This window comes from Atractosteus spatula, chromosome 17 (assembly GCF_055471065.1).
Source record: "Atractosteus spatula isolate fAtrSpa1 chromosome 17, fAtrSpa1.hap1, whole genome shotgun sequence".
In the NCBI taxonomy this organism is placed as follows: domain Eukaryota; kingdom Metazoa; phylum Chordata; class Actinopteri; order Semionotiformes; family Lepisosteidae; genus Atractosteus; species Atractosteus spatula.
In genome coordinates this window covers 3,410,209-3,436,776 of record NC_142722.1, presented here as the reverse complement: position 1 = coordinate 3,436,776, position 26,568 = coordinate 3,410,209, and positions in this window count along the sequence as shown.

Here is a 26,568-nt window from a genome sequence, read left to right as displayed (position 1 = left end):
GCTGAAAAACACGTTTTGACAATTTCTGATCACGGGGGTTAAGGGCTGATTCAGTGTGCTCTTCTGAGCCAGGCAGTTACACTGCGATTCCAAGGGCTGAGAAAAAGCGTTTATTTCGGGCTGAAAAACACGTTTTGAAAACTGTGCTGTTCCTGCCCTATAACTTACATGGGGGTGACCAAAGTTGCCAAAACGTGTTTATTTCTGCTGAAAAACACGTTTTGACAATTTCTGATCACTGGGGTTAAGGGCTGACTCAGTGTGCTCTTCTGAGCCAGGCAGTTACACTGCGATTCCAAGGGTTGAGAAAAAGCGTTTATTTCGGGCTGAAAAACACGTTTTGAAAACTGTGCTGTTCCTGCCCTATAAGTTACATGGGGGTGACCAAAGTTGCCAAAACGTGTTTATTTCTGCTGAAAAACACGTTTTGACAATTTCTGATCACTGGGGTTAAGGGCTGACTCAGTGTGCTCTTCTGAGCCAGGCAGTTACACTGCGATTCCAAGGGCTGAGAAAAAGCGTTTATTTCGGGCTGAAAAACACGTTTTGAAAACTGTGCTGTTCCTGCCCTATAAGTTACATGGTGGTGACCAAAGTTGCCAAAACGTGTTTCTTTCTGCTGAAAAACACGTTTTGACAATTTCTGCACACTGGGGCTAAGGGCTGTCTCAGTGTGCTCTTCTGAGCCAGGCAGTTACACTGCGATTCTAAGGGCTGAGAAAACGCGTTTATTTCGGGCTGAATAACACGTTTTGAAAAGTGTGCTGTTCCTGCCCTATAAGTTACATGGGGGTGACCAAAGTTGCCAAAACGTGTTTATTTCTGCTGAAAAACACGTTTTGACAATTTCTGATCACTGAGGTTAAGGGCTGACTCAGTGTGCTCTTCTGAGCCAGGCAGTTACATTGCGATTCCAAGGGCTGAGAAAACGCGTTTATTTCGGGCTGAAAAACACGTTTTGAAAATTGTGCTGTTCCTGCCCTATAACTTACATGGGGGTGACCAAAGTTGCCAAAACGTGTTTATTTCTGCTGAAAAACACGTTTTGACAATTTCTGATCACTGGGGTTAAGGGCTGATTCAGTGTACTCTTCTGAGCCAGGCAGTTACACTGCGATTCCAAGGGTTGAGAAAAAGCGTTTAATTCGGGCTGAAAAACACGTTTTGAAAACTGTGCTGTTCCTGACCTATAACTTACATGGGGGTGACCAAAGTTGCCAAAACGTGTTTATTTCTGCTGAAAAACACGTTTTGATAATTTTCTATCACGGGGGTTAAGGGCTGATTCAGTGTGCTCTTCTGAGCCAGGCAGTTACACTGCGATTCTAAGGGCTGAGAAAACGCGTTTATTTCGGACTGAAAAACACGTTTTGAAAACTGTGCTGTTCCTGCCCTATAAGTTACATGGGGGTGACCAAAGTTGCCAAAACGTGTTTCTTTCTGCTGAAAAACACGTTTTGACAATTTCTGATCACTGGGGTTAAGGGCTGACTCAGTGTGCTCTTCTGAGCCAGGCAGTTACACTGCGATTCCAAGGGCTGAGAAAAAGCGTTTATTTCGGGCTGAAAAACACGTTTTGAAAAGTGTGCTGTTCCTGCCCTATAAGTTACATGGTGGTGACCAAAGTTGCCAAAACGTGTTTATTTCTGCTGAAAAACACGTTTTGACAATTTCTGCACACTTGGGTTAAGGGCTGACTCAGTGTGCTCTTCTGAGGCAGGCAGTTACACTGCGATTCCAAGGGCTGAGAAAACGCGTTTATTTCGGGCTGAAAAACACGTTTTGAAAAGTGTGCTGTTCCTGCCCTATAACTTAAATGGGGGTGACCAAAGTTGCCAAAACGTGTTTATTTCTGCTGAAAAACACGTTTTGACAATTTCTGATCACTGAGGTTAAGGGCTGACTCAGTGTGCTCTTCTGAGCCAGGCAGTTACACTGCGATTCCAAGGGCTGAGAAAAAGCGTTTATTTCGGGCTGAAAAACACGTTTTGAAAACTGTGCTGTTCCTGCCCTATAACTTACATGGGGGTGACCAAAGTTGCCAAAACGTGTTTATTTCTGCTGAAAAACACGTTTTGACAATTTCTGATCACTGGGGTTAAGGGCTGATTCAGTGGGCTCTTCTGAGCCAGGCAGTTACACTGCGATTCCAAGGGCTGAGAAAAAGCGTTTATTTCGGGCTGAAAAACACGTTTTGAAAACTGTGCTGTTCCTGCCCTATAACTTACATGGGGGTGACCAAAGTTGCCAAAACGTGTTTATTTCTGCTGAAAAACACGTTTTGACAATTTCTGATCACTGGGGTTAAGGGCTGATTCAGTGTGCTCTTCTGAGCCAGGCAGTTACACTGCGATTCCAAGGGCTGAGAAAAAGCGTTTATTTCGGGCTGAAAAACACGTTTTGAAAAGTGTGCTGTTCCTGCCCTATAACTTACATGGGGGTGACCAAAGTTGCCAAAACGTGTTTATTTCTGCTGAAAAACACGTTTTGACAATTTCTGCACACTGGGGTTAAGGGCTGACTCAGTGTGCTCTTCTGAGGCAGGCAGTTACACTGCGATTCCAAGGGCTGAGAAAACGCGTTTATTTCGGGCTGTAAAACACGTTTTGAAAAGTGTGCTGTTCCTGCCCTATAACTTAAATGGGGGTGACCAAAGTTGCCAAAACATGATTATTTCTGCTGAAAAACACGTTTTGACAATTTCTGATCACTGAGGTTAAGGGCTGACTCAGTGTGCTCTTCTGAGCCAGGCAGTTACACTGCGATTCCAAGGGCTGAGAAAAAGCGTTTATTTCGGTCTGAAAAACACGTTTTGAAAAGTGTGCTGTTCCTGCCCTATAAGTTACATGGTGGTGACCAAAGTTGCCAAAACGTGTTTATTTCTGCTGAAAAACACGTTTTGACAATTTCTGCACACTGGGGTTAAGGGCTGACTCAGTGTGCTCTTCTGAGGCAGGCAGTTACACTGCGATTCCAAGGGCTGAGAAAACGCGTTTATTTCGGGCTGAAAAACACGTTTTGAAAAGTGTGCTGTTCCTGCCCTATAACTTAAATGGGGGTGACCAAAGTTGCCAAAACGTGTTTATTTCTGCTGAAAAACACGTTTTGACAATTTCTGATCACTGAGGTTAAGGGCTGACTCAGTGTGCTCTTCTGAGCCAGGCAGTTACACTGCGATTCCAAGGGCTGAGAAAAAGCGTTTATTTCGGGCTGAAAAATACGTTTTGAAAACTGTGCTGTTCCTGCCCTATAACTTACATGGGAGTGACCAAAGTTGCCAAAACGTGTTTATTTCTGCTGAAAAACACGGTTTGACAATTTCTGATCACTGGGGTTAAGGGCTGATTCAGTGGGCTCTTCTGAGCCAGGCAGTTACACTGCGATTCCAAGGGCTGAGAAAAAGCGTTTATTTCGGGCTGAAAAACACGTTTTGAAAACTGTGCTGTTCCTGCCCTATAACTTACATGGGGGTGACCAAAGTTGCCAAAACGTGTTTATTTCTGCTGAAAAACACGTTTTGACAATTTCTGATCACTGGGGTTAAGGGCTGACTCAGTGTGCTCTTCTGAGCCAGGCAGTTACACTGCGATTCCAAGGGCTGAGAAAAAGCGTTTATTTCGGGCTGAAAAACACGTTTTGAAAAGTGTGCTGTTCCTGCCCTATAAGTTACATGGGGGTGACCAAAGTTGCCAAAACGTGTTTATTTCTGCTGAAAAACACGTTTTGACAATTTCTGATCACTGGGGTTAAGGGCTGATTCGGTGGGCTCTTCTGAGGCAGGCAGTTACACTGCGATTCCAAGGGCTGAGAAAACGCGTTTATTTCGGGCTGAAAAACACGTTTTGAAAACTGTGCTGTTCCTGCCCTATAACTTAAATGGGGGTGACCAAAGTTGCCAAAACGTGTTTATTTCTGCTGAAAAACTCGTTTTGACAATTTCTGCACACTGGGGTTAAGGGCTGACTCAGTGTGCTCTTCTGAGCCAGGCAGTTACACTGCGATTCCAAGGGCTGAGAAAAAGCGTTTATTTCGGTCTGAAAAACACGTTTTGAAAACTGTGCTGTTCCTGCCCTATAACTTACATGGGGGTGACCAAAGTTGCCAAAACGTGTTTACTTCTGCTGAAAAACACGTTTTGACAATTTCTGCACACTGGGGTTAAGGGCTGACTCAGTGTGCTCTTCTGAGCCAGGCAGTTACACTGCGATTCTAAGGTCTGAGAAAATGCGTTTATTTTGGGCTGAAAAACACGTTTTGAAAAGTTTGCTGTTCCTGCTCTATAAGTTACATGGGGGTGACCAAAGTTGCCAAAACGTGTTTATTTCTGCTGAAAAACACGTTTTGACAATTTCTGATCACTGGGGTTAAGGGCTGACTCAGTGTGCTCTTCTGAGCCAGGCAGTTACACTGCGATTCCAAGGGCTGAGAAAAAGCGTTTATTTCGGGCTGAAAAACACGTTTTGAAAAGTGTGCTGTTCCTGCCCTATAAGTTACATGGGGGTGACCAAAGTTGCCAAAACGTGTTTATTTCTGCTGAAAAACACGTTTTGACAATTTCTGATCACTGAGGTTAAGGGCTGACTCAGTGTGCTCTTCTGAGCCAAGCAGTTACACTGCGATTCCAAGGGCTGAGAAAACGCGTTTATTTCGGGCTGAAAAACACGTTTTGAAAATTGTGCTGTTCCTGCCCTATAACTTACATGGGGGTGACCAAAGTTGCCAAAACGTGTTTATTTCTGCTGAAAAACACGTTTTGACAATTTCTGATCACTGGGGTTAAGGGCTGACTCAGTGTGCTCTTCTGAGCCAGGCAGTTACACTGCGATTCCAAGGGTTGAGAAAAAGCGTTTATTTCGGGCTGAAAAACACGTTTTGAAAACTGTGCTGTTCCTGCCCTATAACTTACATGGGGGTGACCAAAGTTGCCAAAACGTGTTTATTTCTGCTGAAAAACACGTTTTGATAATTTTCTATCACGGGGGTTAAGGGCTGATTCAGTGTGCTCTTCTGAGCCAGGCAGTTACACTGCGATTCTAAGGGCTGAGAAAACGCGTTTATTTCGGGCTGAAAAACACGTTTTGAAAACTGTGCTGTTCCTGCCCTATAAGTTACATGGGGGTGACCAAAGTTGCCAAAACGCGTTTCTTTCTGCTGAAAAACACGTTTTGACAATTTCTGATCACTGGGGTTAAGGGCTGACTCAGTGTGCTCTTCTGAGCCAGGCAGTTACACTGCGATTCCAAGGGCTGAGAAAAAGCGTTTATTTCGGGCTGAAAAACACGTTTTGAAAAGTGTGCTGTTCCTGCCCTATAAGTTACATGGTGGTGACCAAAGTTGCCAAAACGTGTTTATTTCTGCTGAAAAACACGTTTTGACAATTTCTGCACACTGGGGTTAAGGGCTGACTCAGTGTGCTCTTCTGAGGCAGGCAGTTACACTGCGATTCCAAGGGCTGAGAAAACGCGTTTATTTCGGGCTGAAAAACACGTTTTGAAAAGTGTGCTGTTCCTGCCCTATAACTTAAATGGGGGTGACCAAAGTTGCCAAAACGTGTTTATTTCTGCTGAAAAACACGTTTTGACAATTTCTGATCACTGAGGTTAAGGGCTGACTCAGTGTGCTCTTCTGAGCCAGGCAGTTACACTGCGATTCCAAGGGCTGAGAAAAAGCGTTTATTTCGGGCTGAAAAACACGTTTTGAAAACTGTGCTGTTCCTGCCCTATAACTTACATGGGGGTGACCAAAGTTGCCAAAACGTGTTTATTTCTGCTGAAAAACACGTTTTGACAATTTCTGATCACTGGGGTTAAGGGCTGATTCAGTGGGCTCTTCTGAGCCAGGCAGTTACACTGCGATTCCAAGGGCTGAGAAAAAGCGTTGATTTCGGGCTGAAAAACACGTTTTGAAAACTGTGCTGTTCCTGCCCTATAACTTACATGGGGGTGACCAAAGTTGCCAAAACGTGTTTATTTCTGCTGAAAAACACGTTTTGACAATTTCTGATCACTGGGGTTAAGGGCTGATTCAGTGTGCTCTTCTGAGCCAGGCAGTTACACTGCGATTCCAAGGGTTGAGAAAAAGCGTTTATTTCGGGCTTAAAAACACGTTTTGAAAAGTGTGCTGTTCCTGCCCTATAAGTTACATGGGGGTGACCAAAGTTGCCAAAACGTGTTTATTTCTGCTAAAAAACACGTTTTGACAATTTCTGCACACTGGGGTTAAGGGCTGACTCAGTGTGCTCTTCTGAGCCAGGCAGTTACACTGCGATTCCAAGGGCTGAGAAAAAGCGTTTATTTCGGGCTGAAAAACACGTTTTGAAAACTGTGCTGTTCCTGCCCTATAACTTACATGGGGGTGACCAAAGTTGCCAAAACGTGTTTATTTCTGCTGAAAAACACGTTTTGACAATTTCTGCACACTGGGGTTAAGGCCTGACTCAGTGTGCTCTTCTGAGCCAGGCAGTTACACTGCGATTCCAAGGGCTGAGAAAAAGCGTTTATTTCGGGCTGAAAAACACGTTTTGAAAACTGTGCTGTTCCTGCCCTATAACTTACATGGGGGTGACCAAAGTTGCCAAAACGTGTTTATTTCTGCTGAAAAACACGTTTTGACAATTTCTGATCACTGGGGTTAAGGGCTGATTCAGTGGGCTCTTCTGAGCCAGGCAGTTACACTGCGATTCTAAGGGCTGAGAAAACGCGTTTATTTCGGGCTGAAAAACACGTTTTGAAAACTGTACTGTTCCTGCCCTATAAGTTACATGGGGGTGACCAAAGTTGCCAAAACGTGTTTCTTTCTGCTGAAAAACACGTTTTGACAATTTCTGATCACTGGGGTTAAGGGCTGACTCAGTGTGCTCTTCTGAGCCAGGCAGTTACACTGCGATTCCAAGGGCTGAGAAAAAGCGTTTATTTCGGGCTGAAAAACACGTTTTGAAAAGTGTGCTGTTCCTGCCCTATAAGTTACATGGTGGTGACCAAAGTTGCCAAAACGTGTTTATTTCTGCTGAAAAACACGTTTTGACAATTTCTGCACACTGGGGTTAAGGGCTGACTCAGTGTGCTCTTCTGAGGCAGGCAGTTACACTGCGATTCCAAGGGCTGAGAAAACGCGTTTATTTCGGGCTGAAAAACACGTTTTGAAAAGTGTGCTGTTCCTGCCCTATAACTTAAATGGGGGTGACCAAAGTTGCCAAAACGTGTTTATTTCTGCTGAAAAACACGTTTTGACAATTTCTGATCACTGGGGTTAAGGGCTGACTCAGTGTGCTCTTCTGAGCCAGGCAGTTACACTGCGATTCCAAGGGCTGAGAAAAAGCGTTTATTTCGGGCTGAAAAACACGTTTTGAAAACTGTGCTGTTCCTGCCCTATAACTTACATGGGGGTGACCAAAGTTGCCAAAACGTGTTTATTTCTGCTGAAAAACACGTTTTGACAATTTCTGATCACTGGGGTTAAGGGCTGATTCAGTGGGCTCTTCTGAGCCAGGCAGTTACACTGCGATTCCAAGGGCTGAGAAAAAGCGTTTATTTCGGGCTGAAAAACACGTTTTGAAAACTGTGCTGTTCCTGCCCTATAACTTACATGGGGGTGACCAAAGTTGCCAAAACGTGTTTATTTCTGCTAAAAAACACGTTTTGACAATTTCTGCACACTGGGGTTAAGGGCTGACTCAGTGTGCTCTTCTGAGCCAGGCAGTTACACTGCGATTCCAAGGGCTGAGAAAAAGCGTTTATTTCGGGCTGAAAAACACGTTTTGAAAACTGTGCTGTTCCTGCCCTATAACTTACATGGGGGTGACCAAAGTTGCCAAAACGTGTTTATTTCTGCTGAAAAACACGTTTTGACAATTTCTGCACACTGAGGTTAAGGGCTGACTCAGTGTGCTCTTCTGAGCCAGGCAGTTACACTGCGATTCCAAGGGCTGAGAAAAAGCGTTTATTTCGGCCTGAAAAACACGTTTTGAAAACTGTGCTGTTCCTGCCCTATAACTTACATGGGGGTGACCAAAGTTGCCAAAACGTGTTTATTTCTGCTGAAAAACACGTTTTGACAATTTCTGATCACGGGGGTTAAGGGCTGATTCAGTGGGCTCTTCTGAGCCAGGCAGTTACACTGCGATTCCAAAGGCTGAGAAAAACCGTTTATTTCGGGCTGAAAAACACGTTTTGAAAACTGTGCTGTTCCAGCCCTATAACTTACATGGGGGTGACCAAAGTTGCCAAAACGTGTTTATTTCTGCTGAAAAACACGTTTTGACAATTTCCTATCACGGGGGTTAAGGGCTGATTCAGTGTGCTCTTCTGAGCCAGGCAGTTACACTGCGATTCCAAGGGCTGAGAAAAAGCGTTTATTTCGGGCTGAAAAACACGTTTTGAAAACTGTGCTGTTCCTGCCCTATAAGTTACATGGTGGTGACCAAAGTTGCCAAAACGTGTTTATTTCTGCTGAAAAACACGTTTTGACAATTTCTGCACACTGGGGCTAAGGGCTGTCTCAGTGTGCTCTTCTGAGCCAGGCAGTTACACTGCGATTCTAAGGGCTGAGAAAACGCGTTTATTTCGGGCTGAAAAACACGTTTTGAAAAGTGTGCTGTTCCTGCCCTATAAGTTACATGGGGGTGACCAAAGTTGCCAAAACGTGTTTATTTCTGCTGAAAAACACGTTTTGACAATTTCTGATCACTGAGGTTAAGGGCTGACTCAGTGTGCTCTTCTGAGCCAGGCAGTTACATTGCGATTCCAAGGGCTGAGAAAACGCGTTTATTTCGGGCTGAAAAACACGTTTTGAAAATTGTGCTGTTCCTGCCCTATAACTTACATGGGGGTGACCAAAGTTGCCAAAACGTGTTTATTTCTGCTGAAAAACACGTTTTGACAATTTCTGATCACTGGGGTTAAGGGCTGATTCAGTGTACTCTTCTGAGCCAGGCAGTTACACTGCGATTCCAAGGGTTGAGAAAAAGCGTTTAATTCGGGCTGAAAAACACGTTTTGAAAACTGTGCTGTTCCTGACCTATAACTTACATGGGGGTGACCAAAGTTGCCAAAACGTGTTTATTTCTGCTGAAAAACACGTTTTGATAATTTTCTATCACGGGGGTTAAGGGCTGATTCAGTGTGCTCTTCTGAGCCAGGCAGTTACACTGCGATTCTAAGGGCTGAGAAAACGCGTTTATTTCGGACTGAAAAACACGTTTTGAAAACTGTGCTGTTCCTGCCCTATAAGTTACATGGGGGTGACCAAAGTTGCCAAAACGTGTTTCTTTCTGCTGAAAAACACGTTTTGACAATTTCTGATCACTGGGGTTAAGGGCTGACTCAGTGTGCTCTTCTGAGCCAGGCAGTTACACTGCGATTCCAAGGGCTGAGAAAAAGCGTTTATTTCGGGCTGAAAAACACGTTTTGAAAAGTGTGCTGTTCCTGCACTATAAGTTACATGGTGGTGACCAAAGTTGCCAAAACGTGTTTATTTCTGCTGAAAAACACGTTTTGACAATTTCTGCACACTGGGGTTAAGGGCTGACTCAGTGTGCTCTTCTGAGGCAGGCAGTTACACTGCGATTCCAAGGGCTGAGAAAAAGCGTTTATTTCGGGCTGAAAAACACGTTTTGAAAAGTGTGCTGTTCCTGCCCTATAACTTAAATGGGGGTGACCAAAGTTGCCAAAACGTGTTTATTTCTGCTGAAAAACACGTTTTGACAATTTCTGATCACTGAGGTTAAGGGCTGACTCAGTGTGCTCTTCTGAGCCAGGCAGTTACACTGCGATTCCAAGGGCTGAGAAAAAGCGTTTATTTCGGGCTGAAAAACACGTTTTGAAAACTGTGCTGTTCCTGCCCTATAACTTACATGGGGGTGACCAAAGTTGCCAAAACGTGTTTATTTCTGCTGAAAAACACGTTTTGACAATTTCTGATCACTGGGGTTAAGGGCTGATTCAGTGTGCTCTTCTGAGCCAGGCAGTTACACTGCGATTCCAAGGGCTGAGAAAAAGCGTTTATTTCGGGCTGAAAAACACGTTTTGAAAAGTGTGCTGTTCCTGCCCTATAACTTACATGGGGGTGACCAAAGTTGCCAAAACGTGTTTATTTCTGCTGAAAAACACGTTTTGACAATTTCTGCACACTGGGGTTAAGGGCTGACTCAGTGTGCTCTTCTGAGGCAGGCAGTTACACTGCGATTCCAAGGGCTGAGAAAACGCGTTTATTTCGGGCTGAAAAACACGTTTTGAAAAGTGTGCTGTTCCTGCCCTATAACTTAAATGGGGGTGACCAAAGTTGCCAAAACATGTTTATTTCTGCTGAAAAACACGTTTTGACAATTTCTGATCACTGAGGTTAAGGGCTGACTCAGTGTGCTCTTCTGAGCCAGGCAGTTACACTGCGATTCCAAGGGCTGAGAAAAAGCGTTTATTTCGGGCTGAAAAACACGTTTTGAAAAGTGTGCTGTTCCTGCCCCATAACTTAAATGTGGGTGACCAAAGTTGCCAAAACGTGTTTATTTCTGCTGAAAAACACGTTTTGACAATTTCTGATCACTGAGGTTAAGGGCTGACTCAGTGTGCTCTTCTGAGCCAGGCAGTTACACTGCGATTCCAAGGGCTGAGAAAAAGCGTTTATTTCGGGCTGAAAAACACGTTTTGAAAACTGTGCTGTTCCTGCCCTATAACTTACATGGGGGTGACCAAAGTTGCCAAAACGTGTTTATTTCTGCTGAAAAACACGTTTTGACAATTTCTGATCACTGGGGTTAAGGGCTGATTCAGTGGGCTCTTCTGAGCCAGGCAGTTACACTGCGATTCCAAGGGCTGAGAAAAAGCGTTTATTTCGGGCTGAAAAACACGTTTTGAAAAGTGTGCTGTTCCTGCCCTATAACTTACATGGGGGTGACCAAAGTTGCCAAAACGTGTTTATTTCTGCTGAAAAACACGTTTTGACAATTTCTGATCACTGGGGTTAAGGGCTGATTCAGTGTGCTCTTCTGAGCCAGGCAGTTACACTGCGATTCCAAGGGCTGAGAAAAAGCGTTTATTTCGGGCTGAAAAACACGTTTTGAAAAGTGTGCTGTTCCTGCCCTATAAGTTACATGGGGGTGACCAAAGTTGCCAAAACGTGTTTATTTCTGCTGAAAAACACGTTTTGACAATTTCTGCACACTGGGGTTAAGGGCTGACTCAGTGTGCTCTTCTGAGGCAGGCAGTTACACTGCGATTCCAAGGGCTGAGAAAACGCTTTTATTTCGGGCTGAAAAACACGTTTTGAAAAGTGTGCTGTTCCTGCCCTATAACTTAAATGGGGGTGACCAAAGTTGCCAAAACGTGTTTATTTCTGCTGAAAAACACGTTTTGACAATTTCTGATCACTGAGGTTAAGGGCTGACTCAGTGTGCTCTTCTGAGCCAGGCAGTTACACTGCGATTCCAAGGGCTGAGAAAAAGCGTTTATTTCGGGCTGAAAAACACGTTTTGAAAACTGTGCTGTTCCTGCCCTATAACTTACATGGGGGTGACCAAAGTTGCCAAAACGTGTTTATTTCTGCTGAAAAACACGTTTTGACAATTTCTGATCACTGGGGTTAAGGGCTGATTCAGTGGGCTCTTCTGAGCCAGGCAGTTACACTGCGATTCCAAGGGCTGAGAAAAAGCGTTTATTTCGGGCTGAAAAACACGTTTTGAAAACTGTGCTGTTCCTGCCCTATAACTTACATGGGGGTGACCAAAGTTGCCAAAACGTGTTTATTTCTGCTGAAAAACACGTTTTGACAATTTCTGATCACTGGGGTTAAGGGCTGACTCAGTGTGCTCTTCTGAGCCAGGCAGTTACACTGCGATTCCAAGGGCTGAGAAAAAGCGTTTATTTCGGGCTGAAAAACACGTTTTGAAAAGTGTGCTGTTCCTGCCCTATAAGTTACATGGGGGTGACCAAAGTTGCCAAAACGTGTTTATTTCTGCTAAAAAACACGTTTTGACAATTTCTGCACACTGGGGTTAAGGGCTGACTCAGTGTGCTCTTCTGAGCCAGGCAGTTACACTGCGATTCCAAGGGCTGAGAAAAAGCGTTTATTTCGGGCTGAAAAACACGTTTTGAAAACTGTGCTGTTCCTGCCCTATAACTTACATGGGGGTGACCAAAGTTGCCAAAACGTGTTTATTTCTGCTGAAAAACACGTTTTGACAATTTCTGCACACTGGGGTTAAGGGCTGACTCAGTGTGCTCTTCTGAGCCAGGCAGTTACACTGCGATTCCAAGGGCTGAGAAAAAGCGTTTATTTCGGGCTGAAAAACACGTTTTGAAAACTGTGCTGTTCCTGCCCTATAACTTACATGGGGGTGACCAAAGTTGCCAAAACGTGTTTATTTCTGCTGAAAAACACGTTTTGACAATTTCTGATCACTGGGGTTAAGGGCTGATTCAGTGGGCTCTTCTGAGCCAGGCAGTTACACTGCGATTCTAAGGGCTGAGAAAACGCGTGTATTTCGGGCTGAAAAACACGTTTTGAAAACTGTGCTGTTCCTGCCCTATAAGTTACATGGGGGTGACCAAAGTTGCCAAAACGTGTTTCTTTCTGCTGAAAAACACGTTTTGACAATTTCTGATCACTGGGGTTAAGGGCTGACTCAGTGTGCTCTTCTGAGCCAGGCAGTTACACTGCGATTCCAAGGGCTGAGAAAAAGCGTTTATTTCGGGCTGAAAAACACGTTTTGAAAAGTGTGCTGTTCCTGCCCTATAAGTTACATGTTGGTGACCAAAGTTGCCAAAACGTGTTTATTTCTGCTGAAAAACACGTTTTGACAATTTCTGCACACTGGGGTTAAGGGCTGACTCAGTGTGCTCTTCTGAGGCAGGCAGTTACACTGCGATTCCAAGGGCTGAGAAAACGCGTTTATTTCGGGCTGAAAAACACGTTTTGAAAAGTGTGCTGTTCCTGCCCTATAACTTAAATGGGGGTGACCAAAGTTGCCAAAACGTGTTTATTTCTGCTGAAAAACACGTTTTGACAATTTCTGATCACTGAGGTTAAGGGCTGACTCAGTGTGCTCTTCTGAGCCAGGCAGTTACACTGCGATTCCAAGGGCTGAGAAAAAGCGTTTATTTCGGGCTGAAAAACACGTTTTGAAAACTGTGCTGTTCCTGCCCTATAACTTACATGGGGGTGACCAAAGTTGCCAAAACGTGTTTATTTCTGCTGAAAAACACGTTTTGACAATTTCTGATCACTGAGGTTAAGGGCTGACTCAGTGTGCTCTTCTGAGCCAGGCAGTTACACTGCGATTCCAAGGGCTGAGAAAAAGCGTTTATTTCGGGCTGAAAAACACGTTTTGAAAACTGTGCTGTTCCTGCCCTATAACTTACATGGGGGTGACCAAAGTTGCCAAAACGTGTTTATTTCTGCTGAAAAACACGTTTTGACAATTTCTGATCACTGGGGTTAAGGGCTGATTCAGTGGGCTCTTCTGAGCCAGGCAGTTACACTGCGATTCCAAGGGCTGAGAAAAAGCGTTTATTTCGGGCTGAAAAACACGTTTTGAAAAGTGTGCTGTTCCTGCCCTATAACTTACATGGGGGTGACCAAAGTTGCCAAAACGTGTTTATTTCTGCTGAAAAACACGTTTTGACAATTTCTGATCACTGGGGTTAAGGGCTGATTCAGTGTGCTCTTCTGAGCCAGGCAGTTACACTGCGATTCCAAGGGCTGAGAAAAAGCGTTTATTTCGGGCTGAAAAACACGTTTTGAAAAGTGTGCTGTTCCTGCCCTATAAGTTACATGGGGGTGACCAAAGTTGCCAAAACGTGTTTATTTCTGCTAAAAAACACGTTTTGACAATTTCTGCACAGTGGGGTTAAGGGCTGACTCAGTGTGCTCTTCTGAGCCAGGCAGTTACACTGCGATTCTAAGGGCTGAGAAAACGCGTTTATTTCGGGCTGAAAAACACGTTTTGAAAAGTGTGCTGTTCCTGCCCTATAAGTTACATGGGGGTGACCAAAGTTGCCAAAACGTGTTTATTTCTGCTGAAAAACACGTTTTGACAATTTCTGATCACTGAGGTTAAGGGCTGACTCAGTGTGCTCTTCTGAGCCAGGCAGTTACACTGCGATTCCAAGGGCTGAGAAAAAGCGTTTATTTCGGCCTGAAAAACACGTTTTGAAAACTGTGCTGTTCCTGCCCTATAAGTTACATGGTGGTGACCAAAGTTGCCAAAACGTGTTTATTTCTGCTGAAAAACACGTTTTGACAATTTCTGCACACTGGGGTTAAGGGCTGACTCAGTGTGCTCTTCTGAGGCAGGCAGTTACACTGCGATTCCAAGGGCTGAGAAAACGCGTTTATTTCGGGCTGAAAAACACGTTTTGAAAAGTGTGCTGTTCCTGCCCTATAACTTAAATGGGGGTGACCAAAGTTGCCAAAACGTGTTTATTTCTGCTGAAAAACACGTTTTGACAATTTCTGATCACTGAGGTTAAGGGCTGACTCAGTGTGCTCTTCTGAGCCAGGCAGTTACACTGCGATTCCAAGGGCTGAGAAAAAGCGTTTATTTCGGGCTGAAAAACACGTTTTGAAAACTGTGCTGTTCCTGCCCTATAACTTACATGGGGGTGACCAAAGTTGCCAAAACGTGTTTATTTCTGCTGAAAAACACGTTTTGACAATTTCTGATCACTGGGGTTAAGGGCTGATTCAGTGGGCTCTTCTGAGCCAGGCAGTTACACTGCGATTCCAAGGGCTGAGAAAAAGCGTTTATTTCGGGCTGAAAAACACGTTTTGAAAACTGTGCTGTTCCTGCCCTATAACTTACATGGGGGTGACCAAAGTTGCCAAAACGTGTTTATTTCTGCTGAAAAACACGTTTTGACAATTTCTGATCACTGGGGTTAAGGGCTGACTCAGTGTGCTCTTCTGAGCCAGGCAGTTACACTGCGATTCCAAGGGCTGAGAAAAAGCGTTTATTTCGGGCTGAAAAACACGTTTTGAAAAGTGTGCTGTTCCTGCCCTATAAGTTACATGGGGGTGACCAAAGTTGCCAATACGTGTTTATTTCTGCTAAAAAACACGTTTTGACAATTTCTGCACACTGGGGTTAAGGGCTGACTCAGTGTGCTCTTCTGAGCCAGGCAGTTACACTGCGATTCCAAGGGCTGAGAAAAAGCGTTTATTTCGGGCTGAAAAACACGTTTTGAAAACTGTGCTGTTCCTGCCCTATAACTTACATGGGGGTGACCAAAGTTGCCAAAACGTGTTTATTTCTGCTGAAAAACACGTTTTGACAATTTCTGCACACTGGGGTTAAGGGCTGACTCAGTGTGCTCTTCTGAGCCAGGCAGTTACACTGCGATTCCAAGGGCTGAGAAAAAGCGTTTATTTCGGGCTGAAAAACACGTTTTGAAAACTGTGCTGTTCCTGCCCTATAACTTACATGGGGGTGACCAAAGTTGCCAAAACGTGTTTATTTCTGCTGAAAAACACGTTTTGACAATTTCTGATCACTGGGGTTAAGGGCTGATTCAGTGGGCTCTTCTGAGCCAGGCAGTTACACTGCGATTCTAAGGGCTGAGAAAACGCGTGTATTTCGGGCTGAAAAACACGTTTTGAAAACTGTGCTGTTCCTGCCCTATAAGTTACATGGGGGTGACCAAAGTTGCCAAAACGTGTTTCTTTCTGCTGAAAAACACGTTTTGACAATTTCTGATCACTGGGGTTAAGGGCTGACTCAGTGTGCTCTTCTGAGCCAGGCAGTTACACTGCGATTCCAAGGGCTGAGAAAAAGCGTTTATTTCGGGCTGAAAAACACGTTTTGAAAAGTGTGCTGTTCCTGCCCTATAAGTTACATGTTGGTGACCAAAGTTGCCAAAACGTGTTTATTTCTGCTGAAAAACACGTTTTGACAATTTCTGCACACTGGGGTTAAGGGCTGACTCAGTGTGCTCTTCTGAGGCAGGCAGTTACACTGCGATTCCAAGGGCTGAGAAAACGCGTTTATTTCGGGCTGAAAAACACGTTTTGAAAAGTGTGCTGTTCCTGCCCTATAACTTAAATGGGGGTGACCAAAGTTGCCAAAACGTGTTTATTTCTGCTGAAAAACACGTTTTGACAATTTCTGATCACTGAGGTTAAGGGCTGACTCAGTGTGCTCTTCTGAGCCAGGCAGTTACACTGCGATTCCAAGGGCTGAGAAAAAGCGTTTATTTCGGGCTGAAAAACACGTTTTGAAAACTGTGCTGTTCCTGCCCTATAAGTTACATGGGGGTGACCAAAGTTGCCAAAACGTGTTTCTTTCTGCTGAAAAACACGTTTTGACAATTTCTGATCACTGGGGTTAAGGGCTGACTCAGTGTGCTCTTCTGAGCCAGGCAGTTACACTGCGATTCCAAGGGCTGAGAAAACGCTTTTATTTCGGGCTGAAAAACACGTTTTGAAAAGTGTGCTGTTCCTGCCCTATAACTTAAATGGGGGTGACCAAAGTTGCCAAAACGTGTTTATTTCTGCTGAAAAACACGTTTTGACAATTTCTGATCACTGAGGTTAAGGGCTGACTCAGTGTGCTCTTCTGAGCCAGGCAGTTACACTGCGATTCCAAGGGCTGAGAAAAAGCGTTTATTTCGGGCTGAAAAACACGTTTTGAAAACTGTGCTGTTCCTGCCCTATAACTTACATGGGGGTGACCAAAGTTGCCAAAACGTGTTTATTTCTGCTGAAAAACACGTTTTGACAATTTCTGATCACTGGGGTTAAGGGCTGATTCAGTGGGCTCTTCTGAGCCAGGCAGTTACACTGCGATTCCAAGGGCTGAGAAAAAGCGTTTATTTCGGGCTGAAAAACACGTTTTGAAAACTGTGCTGTTCCTGCCCTATAACTTACATGGGGGTGACCAAAGTTGCCAAAACGTGTTTATTTCTGCTGAAAAACACGTTTTGACAATTTCTGATCACTGGGGTTAAGGGCTGACTCAGTGTGCTCTTCTGAGCCAGGCAGTTACACTGCGATTCCAAGGGCTGAGAAAAAGCGTTTATTTCGGGCTGAAAAACACGTTTTGAAAAGTGTGCTGTTCCTGCCCTATAAGTTACATGGGGGTGACCAAAGTTGCCAAAACGTGTTTATTTCTGCTAAAAAACACGTTTTGACAATTTCTGCACACTGGGGTTAAGGGCTGACTCAGTGTGCTCTTCTGAGCCAGGCAGTTACACTGCGATTCCAAGGGCTGAGAAAAAGCGTTTATTTCGGGCTGAAAAACACGTTTTGAAAACTGTGCTGTTCCTGCCCTATAACTTACATGGGGGTGACCAAAGTTGCCAAAACGTGTTTATTTCTGCTGAAAAACACGTTTTGACAATTTCTGCACACTGGGGTTAAGGGCTGACTCAGTGTGCTCTTCTGAGCCAGGCAGTTACACTGCGATTCCAAGGGCTGAGAAAAAGCGTTTATTTCGGGCTGAAAAACACGTTTTGAAAACTGTGCTGTTCCTGCCCTATAACTTACATGGGGGTGACCAAAGTTGCCAAAACGTGTTTATTTCTGCTGAAAAACACGTTTTGACAATTTCTGATCACTGGGGTTAAGGGCTGATTCAGTGGGCTCTTCTGAGCCAGGCAGTTACACTGCGATTCTAAGGGCTGAGAAAACGCGTGTATTTCGGGCTGAAAAACACGTTTTGAAAACTGTGCTGTTCCTGCCCTATAAGTTACATGGGGGTGACCAAAGTTGCCAAAACGTGTTTCTTTCTGCTGAAAAACACGTTTTGACAATTTCTGATCACTGGGGTTAAGGGCTGACTCAGTGTGCTCTTCTGAGCCAGGCAGTTACACTGCGATTCCAAGGGCTGAGAAAAAGCGTTTATTTCGGGCTGAAAAACACGTTTTGAAAAGTGTGCTGTTCCTGCCCTATAAGTTACATGTTGGTGACCAAAGTTGCCAAAACGTGTTTATTTCTGCTGAAAAACACGTTTTGACAATTTCTGCACACTGGGGTTAAGGGCTGACTCAGTGTGCTCTTCTGAGGCAGGCAGTTACACTGCGATTCCAAGGGCTGAGAAAACGCGTTTATTTCGGGCTGAAAAACACGTTTTGAAAAGTGTGCTGTTCCTGCCCTATAACTTAAATGGGGGTGACCAAAGTTGCCAAAACGTGTTTATTTCTGCTGAAAAACACGTTTTGACAATTTCTGATCACTGAGGTTAAGGGCTGACTCAGTGTGCTCTTCTGAGCCAGGCAGTTACACTGCGATTCCAAGGGCTGAGAAAAAGCGTTTATTTCGGGCTGAAAAACACGTTTTGAAAACTGTGCTGTTCCTGCCCTATAACTTACATGGGGGTGACCAAAGTTGCCAAAACGTGTTTATTTCTGCTGAAAAACACGTTTTGACAATTTCTGATCACTGAGGTTAAGGGCTGACTCAGTGTGCTCTTCTGAGCCAGGCAGTTACACTGCGATTCCAAGGGCTGAGAAAAAGCGTTTATTTCGGGCTGAAAAACACGTTTTGAAAACTGTGCTGTTCCTGCCCTATAACTTACATGGGGGTGACCAAAGTTGCCAAAACGTGTTTATTTCTGCTGAAAAACACGTTTTGACAATTTCTGATCACTGGGGTTAAGGGCTGATTCAGTGGGCTCTTCTGAGCCAGGCAGTTACTCTGCGATTCCAAGGGCTGAGAAAAAGCGTTTATTTCGGGCTGAAAAACACGTTTTGAAAAGTGTGCTGTTCCTGCCCTATAACTTACATGGGGGTGACCAAAGTTGCCAAAACGTGTTTATTTCTGCTGAAAAACACGTTTTGACAATTTCTGATCACTGGGGTTAAGGGCTGATTCAGTGTGCTCTTCTGAGCCAGGCAGTTACACTGCGATTCCAAGGGCTGAGAAAAAGCGTTTATTTCGGGCTGAAAAACACGTTTTGAAAAGTGTGCTGTTCCTGCCCTATAAGTTACATGGGGGTGACCAAAGTTGCCAAAACGTGTTTATTTCTGCTAAAAAACACGTTTTGACAATTTCTGCACAGTGGGGTTAAGGGCTGACTCAGTGTGCTCTTCTGAGCCAGGCAGTTACACTGCGATTCTAAGGGCTGAGAAAACGCGTTTATTTCGGGCTGAAAAACACGTTTTGAAAAGTGTGCTGTTCCTGCCCTATAAGTTACATGGGGGTGACCAAAGTTGCCAAAACGTGTTTATTTCTGCTGAAAAACACGTTTTGACAATTTCTGATCACTGAGGTTAAGGGCTGACTCAGTGTGCTCTTCTGAGCCAGGCAGTTACACTGCGATTCCAAGGGCTGAGAAAAAGCGTTTATTTCGGCCTGAAAAACACGTTTTGAAAACTGTGCTGTTCCTGCCCTATAAGTTACATGGTGGTGACCAAAGTTGCCAAAACGTGTTTATTTCTGCTGAAAAACACGTTTTGACAATTTCTGCACACTGGGGTTAAGGGCTGACTCAGTGTGCTCTTCTGAGGCAGGCAGTTACACTGCGATTCCAAGGGCTGAGAAAACGCGTTTATTTCGGGCTGAAAAACACGTTTTGAAAAGTGTGCTGTTCCTGCCCTATAACTTAAATGGGGGTGACCAAAGTTGCCAAAACGTGTTTATTTCTGCTGAAAAACACGTTTTGACAATTTCTGATCACTGAGGTTAAGGGCTGACTCAGTGTGCTCTTCTGAGCCAGGCAGTTACACTGCGATTCCAAGGGCTGAGAAAAAGCGTTTATTTCGGGCTGAAAAACACGTTTTGAAAACTGTGCTGTTCCTGCCCTATAACTTACATGGGGGTGACCAAAGTTGCCAAAACGTGTTTATTTCTGCTGAAAAACACGTTTTGACAATTTCTGATCACTGGGGTTAAGGGCTGATTCAGTGGGCTCTTCTGAGCCAGGCAGTTACACTGCGATTCCAAGGGCTGAGAAAAAGCGTTTATTTCGGGCTGAAAAACACGTTTTGAAAACTGTGCTGTTCCTGCCCTATAACTTACATGGGGGTGACCAAAGTTGCCAAAACGTGTTTATTTCTGCTGAAAAACACGTTTTGACAATTTCTGATCACTGGGGTTAAGGGCTGACTCAGTGTGCTCTTCTGAGCCAGGCAGTTACACTGCGATTCCAAGGGCTGAGAAAAAGCGTTTATTTCGGGCTGAAAAACACGTTTTGAAAAGTGTGCTGTTCCTGCCCTATAAGTTACATGGGGGTGACCAAAGTTGCCAATACGTGTTTATTTCTGCTAAAAAACACGTTTTGACAATTTCTGCACACTGGGGTTAAGGGCTGACTCAGTGTGCTCTTCTGAGCCAGGCAGTTACACTGCGATTCCAAGGGCTGAGAAAAAGCGTTTATTTCGGGCTGAAAAACACGTTTTGAAAACTGTGCTGTTCCTGCCCTATAACTTACATGGGGGTGACCAAAGTTGCCAAAACGTGTTTATTTCTGCTGAAAAACACGTTTTGACAATTTCTGCACACTGGGGTTAAGGGCTGACTCAGTGTGCTCTTCTGAGCCAGGCAGTTACACTGCGATTCCAAGGGCTGAGAAAAAGCGTTTATTTCGGGCTGAAAAACACGTTTTGAAAACTGTGCTGTTCCTGCCCTATAACTTACATGGGGGTGACCAAAGTTGCCAAAACGTGTTTATTTCTGCTGAAAAACACGTTTTGACAATTTCTGATCACTGGGGTTAAGGGCTGATTCAGTGGGCTCTTCTGAGCCAGGCAGTTACACTGCGATTCTAAGGGCTGAGAAAACGCGTGTATTTCGGGCTGAAAAACACGTTTTGAAAACTGTGCTGTTCCTGCCCTATAAGTTACATGGGGGTGACCAAAGTTGCCAAAACGTGTTTCTTTCTGCTGAAAAACACGTTTTGACAATTTCTGATCACTGGGGTTAAGGGCTGACTCAGTGTGCTCTTCTGAGCCAGGCAGTTACACTGCGATTCCAAGGGCTGAGAAAAAGCGTTTATTTCGGGCTGAAAAACACGTTTTGAAAAGTGTGCTGTTCCTGCCCTATAAGTTACATGTTGGTGACCAAAGTTGCCAAAACGTGTTTATTTCTGCTGAAAAACACGTTTTGACAATTTCTGCACACTGGGGTTAAGGGCTGACTCAGTGTGCTCTTCTGAGGCAGGCAGTTACACTGCGATTCCAAGGGCTGAGAAAACGCGTTTATTTCGGGCTGAAAAACACGTTTTGAAAAGTGTGCTGTTCCTGCCCTATAACTTAAATGGGGGTGACCAAAGTTGCCAAAACGTGTTTATTTCTGCTGAAAAACACGTTTTGACAATTTCTGATCACTGAGGTTAAGGGCTGACTCAGTGTGCTCTTCTGAGCCAGGCAGTTACACTGCGATTCCAAGGGCTGAGAAAAAGCGTTTATTTCGGGCTGAAAAACACGTTTTGAAAACTGTGCTGTTCCTGCCCTATAACTTACATGGGGGTGACCAAAGTTGCCAAAACGTGTTTATTTCTGCTGAAAAACACGTTTTGACAATTTCTGATCACTGGGGTTAAGGGCTGATTCAGTGGGCTCTTCTGAGCCAGGCAGTTACACTGCGATTCCAAGGGCTGAGAAAAAGCGTTTATTTCGGGCTGAAAAACACGTTTTGAAAACTGTGCTGTTCCTGCCCTATAACTTACATGGGGGTGACCAAAGTTGCCAAAACGTGTTTATTTCTGCTAAAAAACACGTTTTGACAATTTCTGCACACTGGGGTTAAGGGCTGACTCAGTGTGCTCTTCTGAGCCAGGCAGTTACACTGCGATTCCAAGGGCTGAGAAAAAGCGTTTATTTCGGGCTGAAAAACACGTTTTGAAAACTGTGCTGTTCCTGCCCTATAAGTTACATGGGGGTGACCAAAGTTGCCAAAACGTGTTTATTTCTGCTGAAAAACACGTTTTGACAATTTCTGATCACTGGGGTTAAGGGCTGACTCAGTGTGCTCTTCTGAGCCAGGCAGTTACACTGCGATTCCAAGGGCTGAGAAAAAGCGTTTATTTCGGGCTGAAAAACACGTTTTGAAAACTGTGCTGTTCCTGCCCTATAAGTTACATGGTGGTGACCAAAGTTGCCAAAACGTGTTTATTTCTGCTGAAAAACACGTTTTGACAATTTCTGCACACTGGGGCTAAGGGCTGTCTCAGTGTGCTCTTCTGAGCCAGGCAGTTACACTGCGATTCTAAGGGCTGAGAAAACGCGTTTATTTCGGGCTGAAAAACACGTTTTGAAAAGTGTGCTGTTCCTGCCCTATAAGTTACATGGGGGTGACCAAAGTTGCCAAAACGTGTTTATTTCTGCTGAAAAACACGTTTTGACAATTTCTGATCACTGAGGTTAAGGGCTGACTCAGTGTGCTCTTCTGAGCCAGGCAGTTACATTGCGATTCCAAGGGCTGAGAAAACGCGTTTATTTCGGGCTGAAAAACACGTTTTGAAAATTGTGCTGTTCCTGCCCTATAACTTACATGGGGGTGACCAAAGTTGCCAAAACGTGTTTATTTCTGCTGAAAAACACGTTTTGACAATTTCTGATCACTGGGGTTAAGGGCTGATTCAGTGTACTCTTCTGAGCCAGGCAGTTACACTGCGATTCCAAGGGTTGAGAAAAAGCGTTTAATTCGGGCTGAAAAACACGTTTTGAAAACTGTGCTGTTCCTGACCTATAACTTACATGGGGGTGACCAAAGTTGCCAAAACGTGTTTATTTCTGCTGAAAAACACGTTTTGATAATTTTCTATCACGGGGGTTAAGGGCTGATTCAGTGTGCTCTTCTGAGCCAGGCAGTTACACTGCGATTCTAAGGGCTGAGAAAACGCGTTTATTTCGGACTGAAAAACACGTTTTGAAAACTGTGCTGTTCCTGCCCTATAAGTTACATGGGGGTGACCAAAGTTGCCAAAACGTGTTTCTTTCTGCTGAAAAACACGTTTTGACAATTTCTGATCACTGGGGTTAAGGGCTGACTCAGTGTGCTCTTCTGAGCCAGGCAGTTACACTGCGATTCCAAGGGCTGAGAAAAAGCGTTTATTTCGGGCTGAAAAACACGTTTTGAAAAGTGTGCTGTTCCTGCCCTATAAGTTACATGGTGGTGACCAAAGTTGCCAAAACGTGTTTATTTCTGCTGAAAAACACGTTTTGACAATTTCTGCACACTGGGGTTAAGGGCTGACTCAGTGTGCTCTTCTGAGGCAGGCAGTTACACTGCGATTCCAAGGGCTGAGAAAAAGCGTTTATTTCGGGCTGAAAAACACGTTTTGAAAACTGTGCTGTTCCTGCCCTATAACTTACATGGGGGTGACCAAAGTTGCCAAAACGTGTTTATTTCTGCTGAAAAACACGTTTTGACAATTTCTGATCACTGGGGTTAAGGGCTGATTCAGTGTGCTCTTCTGAGCCAGGCAGTTACACTGCGATTCCAAGGGCTGAGAAAAAGCGTTTATTTCGGGCTGAAAAACACGTTTTGAAAAGTGTGCTGTTCCTGCCCTATAACTTACATGGGGGTGACCAAAGTTGCCAAAACGTGTTTATTTCTGCTGAAAAACACGTTTTGACAATTTCTGCACACTGGGGTTAAGGGCTGACTCAGTGTGCTCTTCTGAGGCAGGCAGTTTCACTGCGATTCCAAGGGCTGAGAAAACGCGTTTATTTCGGGCTGAAAAACACGTTTTGAAAAGTGTGCTGTTCCTGCCCTATAACTTAAATGGGGGTGACCAAAGTTGCCAAAACATGTTTATTTCTGCTGAAAAACACGTTTTGACAATTTCTGATCACTGAGGTTAAGGGCTGACTCAGTGTGCTCTTCTGAGCCAGGCAGTTACACTGCGATTCCAAGGGCTGAGAAAAAGCGTTTATTTCGGGCTGAAAAACACGTTTTGAAAAGTGTGCTGTTCCTGCCCCATAACTTAAATGTGGGTGACCAAAGTTGCCAAAACGTGTTTATTTCTGCTGAAAAACACGTTTTGACAATTTCTGATCACTGAGGTTAAGGGCTGACTCAGTGTGCTCTTCTGAGCCAGGCAGTTACACTGCGATTCCAAGGGCTGAGAAAAAGCGTTTATTTCGGGCTGAAAAACACGTTTTGAAAACTGTGCTGTTCCTGCCCTATAACTTACATGGGGGTGACCAAAGTTGCCAAAACGTGTTTATTTCTGCTGAAAAACACGTTTTGACAATTTCTGATCACTGGGGTTAAGGGCTGATTCAGTGGGCTCTTCTGAGCCAGGCAGTTACACTGCGATTCCAAGGGCTGAGAAAAAGCGTTTATTTCGGGCTGAAAAACACGTTTTGAAAAGTGTGCTGTTCCTGCCCTATAACTTACATGGGGGTGACCAAAGTTGCCAAAACGTGTTTATTTCTGCTGAAAAACACGTTTTGACAATTTCTGATCACTGGGGTTAAGGGCTGATTCAGTGTGCTCTTCTGAGCCAGGCAGTTACACTGCGATTCCAAGGGCTGAGAAAAAGCGTTTATTTCGGGCTGAAAAACACGTTTTGAAAAGTGTGCTGTTCCTGCCCTATAAGTTACATGGGGGTGACCAAAGTTGCCAAAACGTGTTTATTTCTGCTAAAAAACACGTTTTGACAATTTCTGCACAGTGGGGTTAAGGGCTGACTCAGTGTGCTCTTCTGAGCCAGGCAGTTACACTGCGATTCTAAGGGCTGAGAAAACGCGTTTATTTCGGGCTGAAAAACACGTTTTGAAAAGTGTGCTGTTCCTGCCCTATAAGTTACATGGGGGTGACCAAAGTTGCCAAAACGTGTTTATTTCTGCTGAAAAACACGTTTTGACAATTTCTGATCACTGAGGTTAAGGGCTGACTCAGTGTGCTCTTCTGAGCCAGGCAGTTACACTGCGATTCCAAGGGCTGAGAAAAAGCGTTTATTTCGGCCTGAAAAACACGTTTTGAAAACTGTGCTGTTCCTGCCCTATAAGTTACATGGTGGTGACCAAAGTTGCCAAAACGTGTTTATTTCTGCTGAAAAACACGTTTTGACAATTTCTGCACACTGGGGTTAAGGGCTGACTCAGTGTGCTCTTCTGAGGCAGGCAGTTACACTGCGATTCCAAGGGCTGAGAAAACGCGTTTATTTCGGGCTGAAAAACACGTTTTGAAAAGTGTGCTGTTCCTGCCCTATAACTTAAATGGGGGTGACCAAAGTTGCCAAAACGTGTTTATTTCTGCTGAAAAACACGTTTTGACAATTTCTGATCACTGAGGTTAAGGGCTGACTCAGTGTGCTCTTCTGAGCCAGGCAGTTACACTGCGATTCCAAGGGCTGAGAAAAAGCGTTTATTTCGGGCTGAAAAACACGTTTTGAAAACTGTGCTGTTCCTGCCCTATAACTTACATGGGGGTGACCAAAGTTGCCAAAACGTGTTTATTTCTGCTGAAAAACACGTTTTGACAATTTCTGATCACTGGGGTTAAGGGCTGATTCAGTGGGCTCTTCTGAGCCAGGCAGTTACACTGCGATTCCAAGGGCTGAGAAAAAGCGTTTATTTCGGGCTGAAAAACACGTTTTGAAAACTGTGCTGTTCCTGCCCTATAACTTACATGGGGGTGACCAAAGTTGCCAAAACGTGTTTATTTCTGCTGAAAAACACGTTTTGACAATTTCTGATCACTGGGGTTAAGGGCTGACTCAGTGTGCTCTTCTGAGCCAGGCAGTTACACTGCGATTCCAAGGGCTGAGAAAAAGCGTTTATTTCGGGCTGAAAAACACGTTTTGAAAAGTGTGCTGTTCCTGCCCTATAAGTTACATGGGGGTGACCAAAGTTGCCAATACGTGTTTATTTCTGCTAAAAAACACGTTTTGACAATTTCTGCACACTGGGGTTAAGGGCTGACTCAGTGTGCTCTTCTGAGCCAGGCAGTTACACTGCGATTCCAAGGGCTGAGAAAAAGCGTTTATTTCGGGCTGAAAAACACGTTTTGAAAACTGTGCTGTTCCTGCCCTATAACTTACATGGGGGTGACCAAAGTTGCCAAAACGTGTTTATTTCTGCTGAAAAACACGTTTTGACAATTTCTGCACACTGGGGTTAAGGGCTGACTCAGTGTGCTCTTCTGAGCCAGGCAGTTACACTGCGATTCCAAGGGCTGAGAAAAAGCGTTTATTTCGGGCTGAAAAACACGTTTTGAAAACTGTGCTGTTCCTGCCCTATAACTTACATGGGGGTGACCAAAGTTGCCAAAACGTGTTTATTTCTGCTGAAAAACACGTTTTGACAATTTCTGATCACTGGGGTTAAGGGCTGATTCAGTGGGCTCTTCTGAGCCAGGCAGTTACACTGCGATTCTAAGGGCTGAGAAAACGCGTGTATTTCGGGCTGAAAAACACGTTTTGAAAACTGTGCTGTTCCTGCCCTATAAGTTACATGGGGGTGACCAAAGTTGCCAAAACGTGTTTCTTTCTGCTGAAAAACACGTTTTGACAATTTCTGATCACTGGGGTTAAGGGCTGACTTAGTGTGCTCTTCTGAGCCAGGCAGTTACACTGCGATTCCAAGGGCTGAGAAAAAGCGTTTATTTCGGGCTGAAAAACACGTTTTGAAAAGTGTGCTGTTCCTGCCCTATAAGTTACATGTTGGTGACCAAAGTTGCCAAAACGTGTTT